Source organism: Hyposmocoma kahamanoa, unplaced genomic scaffold (genome assembly GCF_003589595.1).
Source record: "Hyposmocoma kahamanoa isolate Upper Pololo Valley unplaced genomic scaffold, ASM358959v1 84, whole genome shotgun sequence".
NCBI classification, from domain to species: domain Eukaryota; kingdom Metazoa; phylum Arthropoda; class Insecta; order Lepidoptera; family Cosmopterigidae; genus Hyposmocoma; species Hyposmocoma kahamanoa.
The window spans coordinates 6,226,766-6,239,276 of NW_020654229.1; the positions used below are offsets into that span (position 1 = coordinate 6,226,766).

The 12,511-nt window shown below is 35.3% G+C and overlaps 1 protein-coding gene across 1 annotated transcript in view; it reads right to left on the reverse strand.

Annotated features, from left to right (window-relative positions):
- Window positions 1–11,577, reverse strand: part of LOC113234435 (cyclin G) — a 46,525-nt gene extending 34,948 nt beyond the window's left edge. Inside the window, 1 exon segment of the mRNA XM_026469745.1 lies at window positions 11,317–11,577. The gene's annotated coding sequence lies outside the window, so the exon portion shown is untranslated.
- Window positions 11,578–12,511: the final 934 nt, after the last annotated feature.

Here is a 12,511-nt window from a genome sequence, read left to right on the forward strand (position 1 = left end):
ACTTTTGTTTAAACTTCTTTAGAAACTCGTGCACAGTAGTGAGATACAATTTATCTGTCATACATAGAACAAACATATATATAAAAATCTCGCCTTTCACCTATTCAGGGGTAGGCAGAGACTGTGGACCTCCACTTAATACGTTCATAAATAGTATGTTTCATACATTATGGTCAAACGACAGTATCAGACACTAAAATTTTATAAAATATTTCGACTGTTGGGTTCTGTATCCATTCATTTTTATATAAAAGAAACAAATAATTCCCCAAAAAAAAAACAATTCTTGAATTGGTTCTATCTAATTAACTGAAAGCTACGTTAACGTTATCCATCAATCGTAAAATAAATGGGTAGAAACAAAATCACGCCATACGGCCCATGGCTCGCGACTCCCGAGGCTACAAGACGCCAGTCGTTTAGTCCTATAAGTATTTTAGGCTTCCTAGGGTTAAAAGACTTGCGACTAGTCTTGAGGCGTTAAAAATTAGTCGAAGTTTTTTAAAAGGCCTTAAAATACTGAGTCTCTTTCATCACTAGGAACAAGAGTGGACTCCCAGGTATTCTGTGTGGTTGTTTGGCACATTATTTTAATGATTGTCTGATGACATCATGTAAGCGTACCACAAATAATGTGAATTATTTTTAGCGTTTGCCGAACAACCTTGACACGGTATATTGTATCGTACGGCGTTACATTACGGCATACACATATCATATGCTTTATGTGATACAAAAGGTCTTAAAGCTATTATTACATTCCAACATAAGCCCTGTAAGGGCACTGCAATTAACTAACTACTAATATCAATACTAACAGATTCATGTCAAAGTGAAATAATTATTTATTCCATAGGTAAAATTTTTACACATGAAAACGTAATTTTTTAAGCTACTGCTCGTTGACTACGCTGACCTCCCTGAGAAGAACGAGCAAGAAACTCTAGGGATTGCTCTTTTCAAATAAACTTAAATGCTATAGAATGCATTTTGAACGATATTTGTGTGGAATTGAGACTTACGTTGTCTTCTATACATCTTTATCTAATACGTAGTCTACAATTTTGTAATATGACTTTTCAATTAAAACACTTTTCATGTAAGTTTTAAACTTAGGAAATGGTAAACTTAATATATGCTCCGGAATCTTATTGTAAAAACGTATACAGTTCCCCATAAAAGATTCGTTTACCTTAGTTAATAATAATGTCAACTTACTATACTATACACATAACATCATGTACTTTTACTAAACAACTAAACAGTTCGAGAGCAAGTAACTTTTCAGAGCATTTGCGAACACGTTATTATTTTTAATGTTTCTTACATCTCACATTAATTAGTTCACATCCAAATTCAAACCTAAATTCATCAATACAAACTTTGGACCTTGTGAAGACTAAAAAAACAGGTTCAATTATGACAGCAGCGATTATATGAATCGCTGACCACATGTTTTTTTAACCGACTTCAAAAAAAAAGGAGGAGGTTCTCAATTGGACTGTATTTTTTTGTATGAATGTTACGCGATAACTCGATTTGTGATTAGTGAACCGATTTTGATGATTATTTCGACTCATCCGAAGAAGAGAGTCCTACGTGATTATACAGCGAAAAGAGGATAAATACGTAATAGCATTATTCAAACCAAGGCCTAGCTATAGGCGTTTATCAGAATTTTTATATCTTATTTAGTTTTGGAAATAAAGTCGAACAACGATCGATCTGATGATATCTACAGCGAAAACAACGAACAAAATGTAGATTATATCCACAGCGAAGAACAACGAACAAAATGTAGTGTCCTGAGAATAAGCAGTCCTGCACATAAGACTTTGTTCTACGGATGAGCCGATTTTTTTTGTTGGAAAGAGAGTACCTCAGTGGTCCCATTTAAATTTCAAGTAAATACTCCACGTTTGAAGTTGGTTATTTTTTGAACTTTAAACTGAAATTATTTATGACACCAAGTGACAGAATGCGCCTGCACATGATGGTAAGCGACACGCCTGTCCATAACAGTTGCAGTGATGTTCAGTGCTTTAAATCGTAAAGATCTGAGGGGCACTGCCACTGCGCCCGTCACCCTGAGACAAGTAACAAGTTCCGTGTGCCGGTAATTTCACCAGCACCCTTACCCTTCAAAACCGGAACCCAGTAATGCTTACATTACTGCTTGGCGGCAGAAATAGGTACGGTGGGAGTACTTCCCTGGATGAACTCTTTTAGATGGAACTCTACTGCTACAGGCCACAGAGTATATAGTTTGAACATATGAACATTCGCTATCTTTTTTATAACAGACATATAAATTACCTATGAACCAAACATTTCATAACAAACAAGATATGGAACTATATTCGGTTAGCTGTCAAAAACACGTTTGAAATTAATTAATTTGTAAAAAAAAAACCATATTACAAAGGCAGCAGATCTACGCTAAACAGAAAAAAATGGCACGTGGTCTAAGAGAAAAATAAAATTTGGGAACCTCATAGTCCTGCAGCAGAGAAACCTGTGTCGCGGGTGCCACGGACATAAACATAGACAACCACAAATTACACCCAAACTCACGAGAGTAATAAATGTGGGTCACACAATTATTTCTCACGGCCCGGGAATCGAACCCGGGACCTCCAGCGTGGCAGGCCAGCATCTTTTTTTTTATACAAAAGTAAGTGCGCATTTGACATCAATCTCACCTGATGTATTCTTCGTGCGAATCCTGGGAATATCCACAACATAGGGGTGGAACCCCAGCCTACGTCTAGTCCCCCGATGATGGAGAGGGGAAAGCGGAATTAAATCATGCAATTCCATCGCAAACTCTCCATGATCCTGTAGAATACCGATAAGCAGGCAACTTTACGACAGGTGTACAAGGGTCTGGCAGCTTCGCCACTACTAATTCTGAGTCTCATAAAAGCTTCTTGACACGTTCTTCACTGAATCCAAGAAGGCCAGATATACATTCCGCCATGGAGGCAGTTAATCGTTGAGGTGTTTTTAAGTCATATTTATTGATAAATGCAGTTAAGTAAGATTTTGCATGTGTGACATATTTATAGTAACAGTCTCCGCCACTATTAAATTCTAGCCGCAAATTTGTAAAAATTTACAGAGAACGTAATGTTTTATTACCCGTGTGAACGAAGGAATTTCTTGTTTTCTATTAATGAACATTGTTGTATATTGATATGAGAAATAAAGCATAAAATCGATAAATAATATCAACTCGCCTTCAACAACACGCACGGATGACCGTCCACGCACTGACCTTGTGATCGTGGGCATTATTAAGAGGCGATACAACCTCAAATGGGTTTTGTTAATGCCGCATAACAGTGAAGGTGTTGAATCAATCAATTTGAAAAAAATATATAATAAAATTGAGTTTGTAAACTGATTACTACACGGCGTGAAAACACGATCCCTCAAAATTTTCAAGACAAAACAAAACACAAACTTACCTCGAAACTACAAGAAAACCGCCGTATTTAATAGGATCTTTACATAATTATACCAACGTTTTTTTTATATCTACTGAACTAAATATAACACGTATAGTCATTGACGTACAATTATATGGAAGTCGGGTCCGCGCTAAAAAGTGTCCGCACTTGTAAGGCGCTAAATCGTATACAGAGCGCGACACTCCGCTTTAGTCTTCATTTGTTCTACTGACAGCGCGATACTGCGATGACATTACAATTTAAATTTCGAATAGGTTGACTTGGGACATTTTTTTCGTGGTTTTTGTATTAGACCCGTCGTCCATTTATTTGTAAGTCAATGCGTATAGTATACGGTATACATTTTTCAAAGATCTTTAATTTCGTTTGTAAAAAAATTAATTCTGAAATAAAGGCAGTGTCCCTTCCGCTAGACCCAAGTAAAATGAACCGTATTAGTACGAGAAAAAGTCGCAATTCGAGATGAGGTAGTATACTCTTAAGGCGCTTACAGATTTGCTTGGTTTTTTTTTGGCGATAGACGTATTTTTTGTCAATTAACACGTATGGTCAGAAATGATACAACAAAATCGAGTATTTTTTTTATAACGCATACTTTTAGCCCAGCACTAAGGAAACCCCATATAGCTGGTGAAATTACAGTCTCCTAGGACTTCGCACTTTACGATGGGCACAGAGGCAGTGCCCCTACGATCTTTGCGAATCTGCAACTGTTATGGATAGGCGTGTCGATTACCACCAGGCCCACGACTTGTTCGTCCGCTCGCTTGGTATTATAAAAAAAAACGCGGGTGAACGTACACATAGACAACCACAAATTACTCCTGAACTCACGAAAGAAATAAGCGTTTGGCCACACAAATATTTCTCCCGTATCTCCAGCAGAATCGAGCAAATTTATAGTCGCCTAATAAGCTACAGTAAAGACCGGACCGAAAAATATAGGAAATCTATATGCACCTTTACGATGAACGTCCACTGTAATAATCTCAATACAGAGTACTAAAAAAAACGACGGACTCTGTTCTTCGGACGAGTCGAAATAATCATCAAAATAGGTTCACAAATCACGAATCGAGTTATCGCGTAACAGTCATACAAAAAAAATACAGTCCAATTGAAAACCTCCTTTACTGTCCCTTTCCAAGCGACTTCCAATATGTATGTTATCTCCTTAGGAGTGATCCAGCTATCCAGATATTAAGACGACTGTAAACTACATTAAAAAAAATTAGGTTAACTCGCATGGCACCGGAGTTTGATCAAAATATATTATTCGCACGCGCCGACCTTGGGATGGGCGTGACGCCATTGCGCACCTTCACGTTGAGTCTCTCGATATGGCGGGTTTCTTCGTCGTACGCATATTTAATTAGAAGCTGTTTACGAACAGACTGTTAAACGTATCCGTATTTTTTACCTATATTCGAATGGATATACTCCTGGATGGACCTCCTTACATCGTCATCCCACTTTTTTACCGCCTTTTCTCCGATACCTGGCCACTTGTTTTTAAATTTTGAATCGTTCTTTAATTCTAATTCCTTTGCCTCCTCATTCTGATTTTGTTTCGTTCCATCGCCACTCCCTGCTCGATCGCGGAAGCGAACAGCTGCTCTAATTTTTAACTTAATTCTTAACTCTAAGCCTGTCTCACGTTTAGTATTTAAGTAGGAAGTGTGTTGTAGCGTTGTACCTGGCTTTTATATGTACCTTTTTTTGTTACAACCTCTTTTTTTCTCTTTCGCTTTAATTACGAAAATTACGAATAATTTTTTTGCGGAACAAAGTATCCTATTTTATTCCCGTGAAAGTTATGGCTCATTAGGGTCTACAAAATTTTCAAAAGTAATTCAACCATGATTATTACACGTTCACCCGTACATGTTTTTAGCCCCGCACTAGGCAAACCCTGTATTGCGTGTGCCATGGGCACACACATAGACAACCACACATTGCACTCAAACTCACGAGAGAATTTCTTCGGCGCACAGGTTTCATCAAGATGTTTTCCTTTATTGTAAGCGAGAGGTTTTGCTACTAAGATCCAACTTACTTTGTCGAAGAACGGAAAGGATGCTAATTATTGTAACGAAATTTTACACAGGATAATGAACTTTATAACAATTGTTGTAGTCTACCATTGTACTTTGTAATCTCGAAACAACAATAAAAGTTATTCATTATTTTATTTTACGCTGCTAGCCGATTACGAAAGGTCATTACGGTTAATGTTATCATTTGTTCGGACATATGCCGATTTTTTACCTTCTGTCAGGATATAACAATTTTCAGAATAAAAAGCAAAATATCTCGCAATTCTGTAGTAAAACTAGATTTACGACAAAAATTTTGTCGCCTTGACGTTTGTCCATGTCTGTTGTCATATGAGGGACTCGTTACATTTATTCACACGGATTTTCAGAAAAACCTTCATACCCACGCAATAAGAGCGAAAAATACGATGCGAGTTTTGCTTTCGTTCAGATCACCGATGCGAAACGCACAACGTCTTATCGCTCTTATTGCAAGGACATAAATATTTTTTTCACCGGGTTAATGCAATTCCGCGATAAGTTTTTTAGCAGCAGTAGAGTTCGTTGTGAAAAGAGTTCGTACAGGGAAGTACTGCCACTGTTCTCAGGACCACAGTACATTTCGTTCGTTCTTCGTCGCTGTGGATGTCAGATTGACTGTTGTTCGATTTTATATTTCCGAAACGAAATAAGATATATAAATTCTCAAAACACTCGTACTTAGGCCTAAGTTTGAATAACGAAATTATTCTCGTAACGTACTTATTCTCTTTTTGCTATATAATAACATCGGACTCTGTTCTTCGGATGAGTCGTTATCTCGACTATTCAAATTTCGAAATGGTGGCCCTAATTACGGTCCTGTGGAAATATAGGCCTATATATAGGCTAATATATAATAACATGTGACAGGATTATTGCATCATCCAGACAGATTAAACGCATTATCTTGAAAAATCAATCAATCTGGACTTGTAATAAAAGTGATAAGCTGATAACGCACGTATAGTAAAAACAATTTTTCATTTATTTATATACACGTCGCATATTCATTGTGATAAGAAAATAATAATAAATATCATGTATCACGATTTAAGATTAGAATTTGCATTACATTTAATAATAATATGGTTGAAAAAAGGTGTTCCACATACATAGACACATGTATAAATATAGCTACAAGGAGTGATGTAGAGTTGTTAAAACCACTAAATTCTAATTCATTACTTTTTCGAATTCCGGATTCCCGGAAATGATTTTACACCAACGCAGGACAAAACTAGTCATCTAGGAAGTCAAAGTTGGATTTTAAAGTAATTGTTTTGATAAGATGGTCGGAAAAAGGTGTTCCACTACAAGGAGTGATATAGAGTGTTAAAACCAGTAAATTCTATTTCATTACTTTTTTCGAATTCCGAATTTCCGGAAATATTTTTACAGCATCGTAGGACAAAACTACTCATCTAGGAAGTCAAGGTTGGATTTTATAGCAATTATATTTTATAACTAGGTGAGTAGTTTTGTCCTGCGATGCAGGAAAACCGTTTCCGGAAATCCGAAATTCGAAAATTAAAATTTTTTGGTTTTAACAACTCTGTCACTCCTTGTAGCTATTTCTATAGATTTGGAAAACACCTTTTTCCGACCTATGTTAATAATATAGGAAATATGTTTGTACCACAGTGCCCCTCAGATCGTAGCGATTTAAAGCTCTGAGCGACACTGGAACAGCAAACGACGGGCGCACGACTTGTTCGTCCTGCCAATTGTTATCGTAAACTAATTGATAACCAACTAAAATAAAGACGCACTATATTTAAATTGTGTTTGCCTTAATCTACCCAAAGTCCTTGTCGATTTGTTATCCCCGATGGTATTAACAAGGTCTATAGTGCCAATTGAAATGCGCAATTTCAACTACGTAGTTACGGTCTCCATCTGTATAAACAAGATTTGTTGATAGTGACATTTTGTGGGACATTATTCATAGGCCATTTGTAACAGACTTCAAAAATGGAGGTTTTCAATTAGACTGTTTTTTTTTTGCATGGACACTGGTCACCGATGGAATCACCGAATGGAACCGATTTCGACAATTTTTTTTTTTTGTTGAAAATCCCATTCAATAATTTATTTAATAATAATATAGTTTTTTTTCTGAGTGTTCGATCTTTGTATTAACAATTATAACAAACTAGTGGAGTAATTTAACAAAAAATTATTGAATATCAATTCAATAAAAATTTAAAATCCCATTCAATTTTTCAGAATATATTTCACCTTATGGTACTACAAATTAGGGGATAAATTGAATTTATTGAATTTCACCCCCTTTGCGTTAATCGATTTTCAAAAACTTAGCGGGGCACACGAAAGGAGCCGCCCCACAGGTGAACCTTTTTGTTTCTAGTGGGAGACAGCAAGAAGTTGGTCTAATTTAGTAAAATTATTTTCATATAGTGTTTTTTTTTTTAATAGGACAGTGTGGGGAAATTGGAAACTATAGAAGATACAAAGGAATTGTCTTAGGAACCACTAAGTCTTTTTTTTATGATAACAATTTTGGCATAATCAATTTTTTGGTCACGCATGAGTTATCTATAAAAATTAATAAAATTTCAAATTTTTTTTTGCTGACCAACTCAATTTCATGTAAGGATCATTTCATTGTACGGAACGAAAAAAATTGGGACAGGTGGAGTTGGTAAAATTTAATAAACTGATTTTTCATACAAAATGAATAAAATTGACTAATTTATTTTTAGCGCTTAAAGACTCAGTGTCTTATAAAAATGACTTTATTGTATTGGACGAAAAGAATCGGGACAGCAAAAGTGGGTCTAATTTAATAAAGTGTTATTCATTTTACATGAAAAAACTTTTTATTAAATTTGATCAACTTTGCTGTCCCGATTATTTGTCGTCTGATACAATGAAATGATCCTTATATGAAACTGATGAATCAGTCAGCATTAAAAAATTTTCGATCAATTTGATAAATTTTTATGGACAACTCACGCTTGACCAAAAAATAGACTATGCCAAAATTGTTTTCACAAAAAAGACTAATTGTTCCTAAGACAATTTCTTAGTATCTTCTATGGTTTCGGATTTCCCCATATTTCCCAAAAAAAACACTCTGTATAGTTAAATTTCACAATTATTATCATTAAAATTGACCCATATAACTATCACCGCCGCGTTTAAATGACTTGACGGACTTATTAAATCCGTGACTGCACATCCATGTGACATTATCAAATAAACATGTCGCACCTAGTTTTTGAAGGGCATGAGTTATTGTATAATGTACCTTTAATATCTAATGTATGATTCATATTTGGTGAAATCATAATTATTTGTTACAAGTCAACTTTTAACAAAATATAAGCACTACGAAGGCACAGGCCACTGTTGGAGCCAGGAAAGTTCTTCAGTTTTTTAATGCTGTTGACCTTGGCTCTGAACATAGAATAATTAGTGGTGATCACAATAGAGATCAGTAAATGGTTGCAGTGATGAGGGCCTGGACGGTAATGGTATGGCTTACAATATGATTGCAAAGAATAACCAACTTTGGACAGCAGTATCAACATACTAAATGTGTTATCAGAAATGAATTTTTAAAAACTCACATCAGTCTTGCAAAACCCGTAACACGGTACAATGGTTTGCACTATTATGTTTTCTGACGGATATTGAATAATGTTATGGTGTAATAAAGCTGCTGCTATATTAAATTATACTATGAGTGACGGTTGTTACTAAAAATGTAACATTCATTATGGTACTTGCGACTTATCACACCTTGTATTTGTATTCAATACACTTTAAATAAAAATAGATTAGACAGGACTATCATTTGTCTACAAGGAAATCTGAATAGCGTTACAAATTAATAAAAATTTGTTGTAATAATTACCAAAGCTTTTCTTCCTGTCCTTATCCCACGCTAGGTGGGGTTGGCACAACATGTATTTTTCTTCCACTCTCCCCCTACCAGCTGTCATTTTTATACTCACACCTTTCTTATCCACGTCATCTTTCACACAATCCATCTATCTTTTCTTTGGCCTTCTTTTCCCCTTATATCCCTCCACGTTCATACCTAGCACTCTTCTCGTCACATGACATTCTTCCTTCCGCATGACATGTCCATACCACGCTAACCTGTTACTCTTCATCTTTTCCGTCACTTGCGCCATTTTCAAACTTCCCCTGATGTACTCATTCCTGATCTTATCCTTCCCCGTCACTCCACAGATCCATCTCAACATTCGCACAACATTTCCAATACATGCACAGTTCGTTCATCCATCCTTTTCATCGCCCAACATTCTGATCCATACAACATGACAGGTCTAATCACGGTCTTGTAAATTCTCCCCTTTTAGCTTAAGGGGCATTCGCCGATCGCAAATAGTGCCTGGGACCTGTCGCCATTTCATCCATCCTGCTCTTATTCTGTTCTTAACGTCGCAGTCTTTCTCGCCGTCATTCTGTATTAACGAACCGAGGTACCGAAAATCGGATAACAATAACCAAAGCTATTAGGCTCAATATATATTGCAGTGGAATGGAATGGAAGTGAATTTTTGTAACTATATTGTAACATAGCATAATGAACTTTATGGTCAAACGTGTAATGTACAAACTTGAGCCAAAATCTTCTACCCACCATGATAGTATTATTTAATAATCGAGTGTAGTATCCTCAAATATTATTTAATATTTCATGGCAAGATTAAAACTTAATAACAAAAATTGTCACCGAAATTAAGTAGAGAAAAGTAACCTCTTTTAAAGTAAAGTTTTTATTTCTATCGCAAAACATAATTCTTTAAATTGAACTATTTAAATGCTAGTAACTTGAAAAATTTTCAAATATACCTTAACAAAATGTACATTTTACATAAGTACTTCCCAGTGTTACAACTGAGGGTATATACAAAAAAATATTCAAGCTTGCAGTAGTCTGCCCTTTTCCTTACCCTCATTAAAAAATTATAAGTTACAAAAGACAACAAATTTGCGATCTTTTGACTAGATATATTTAACAAAGTTATTATATACAGAGCTAAATGAACTTAGAAACTGACGATTAATAGAAAATTGATGATATATTGCGAAATTCTTAGTCAAACAAGTTGAAACAAGTCTAAGTTTGAACATTGCATTTAGAATTTTCTAGAGCTATGCTTCAACAAAATTAAATACAAAGTATAGTGTTTGAAACGCTATATACACAATTTTGGACAGTACTAACTAACAATACCATTAGAAATGGGATAATGGTACAACTACAGGCAAATAAGCCTACATTTTCTAAAAGTACGAAGGAAAGCCAGATTTCACCACGCATACGGCGCGAAATGACGATTATGCAAATATATTTAAACAAATATGGTATTTCGCATTGAAGAATACACTGGTCCGTCGGCGTGACCCAAAACGGGGTCCCCTTAGCAACTAGATTGAGGTTATAACATTGATGCAACAAAAAACTGAGTTTCCACACATAAAAACAATAGATTGGTGAGTAATAAAAAATGAAAAGGCATTCAAGACTTACCCGGATGCTTCCGTGGTGGCTTTTTAATTTAAAAACTCCCTATGGTCTGGTAAATTATATTCTACACTTCGCACGAACAATCTAAAATTCGCCTGACAGATGACTGATTGTAAGAAAAAAAATGGCGACCACCCAATCGGGATTACGTCACCGAGCGCCAAAATTGAATTACTCTTTCATTTTTTATTACACCCAATAAAATACATATTAAATTCTAAAAATAAATAAAACTTACCTCATAAAGGATAAAAAATGTGGAAAGTTGTAGAAATCCAATTAACTTTTCTAATACATGAGAGTTCTAACTTTCAGTCCTATTCCGCGCGATGTTGCCAGACCGGTATTGCGTCAGAAATTAAGAAACGTTCAAGCTCACACATTTCAAGGCAGATGCTCATAATTAATAGCTTATCCCACTATAAAATTATCACAGAATACGCGAGAATGAAAAAAACGCGAACCCACAGTCTGTATAAATACAATTTTCTTCACGTAAAAGTTCACAGTAAGAGCGGCAACGTCGCACTTTTACACTAGAAACAAAGAAACTGCAGAAAAAAACACGGTAATTCTACAATTTTCTAAATAAAATTAATACTAATAATTTGAACACCACAATTCGTTAGAAATTTCTTATAGTAACAATTTCAATTGATACTTAATTCAAGATATAGTTATCGCGAGAAGGTACAAAATTAACTAAATTTATGTCTATCCTATCCAACTTGTTTTTGTTTCGTACGTTCGCTTAGCGTTGTAAACAACGAATCGGTGTTGCCGTAATCGAATTTAGAACTACTACCAATGACCTTCATGGTAGAATGTTAAAAACTTTCTAGAAGGCCATAAAAATATATTATTTGAATTCGCAATTGTTGAACGCAAAACAATACTCATACGCGGGGACCCAATTTTATTAATATAATTTAAAAATCCTAGTTTAGCTTTTATTGTCTTTTTTACATGTACATATATTATGAAAATAAAAATTATACTCATTCAAGTATTAAACAGTCAAAGGCAACCTTCAATTACCATGTATTAATCGACAATGAATGTAACATACATTATAGTAAGCACCTTGCTCCCACTTTTTAATGACTTTTACGATTCAATAAGTTCATCGAAATAACTTTGTGTAGTAGGGTAAATAAACAACAAATAAATCTAAAATAGATGACTACGAGCATTCAGTTTATGATATTTCGTTGCGGACCATCGGCATCTCGGTCTTTTGTTTTAACAAGGCTACGAAGGTAACAAAGCTGCGCTACAACCGACTAAATAGTTAGTTTTTAGAAACACGACAACAAGGCGACTTTTAGCAGTGATTATATCGCGGTTCTAGCCATTTATAGGCAGTTGCATGGATACAAACACGCGACTGCATCGCTTGCGTTGCATTACGCGCATCGCGATTGTATAGCTCG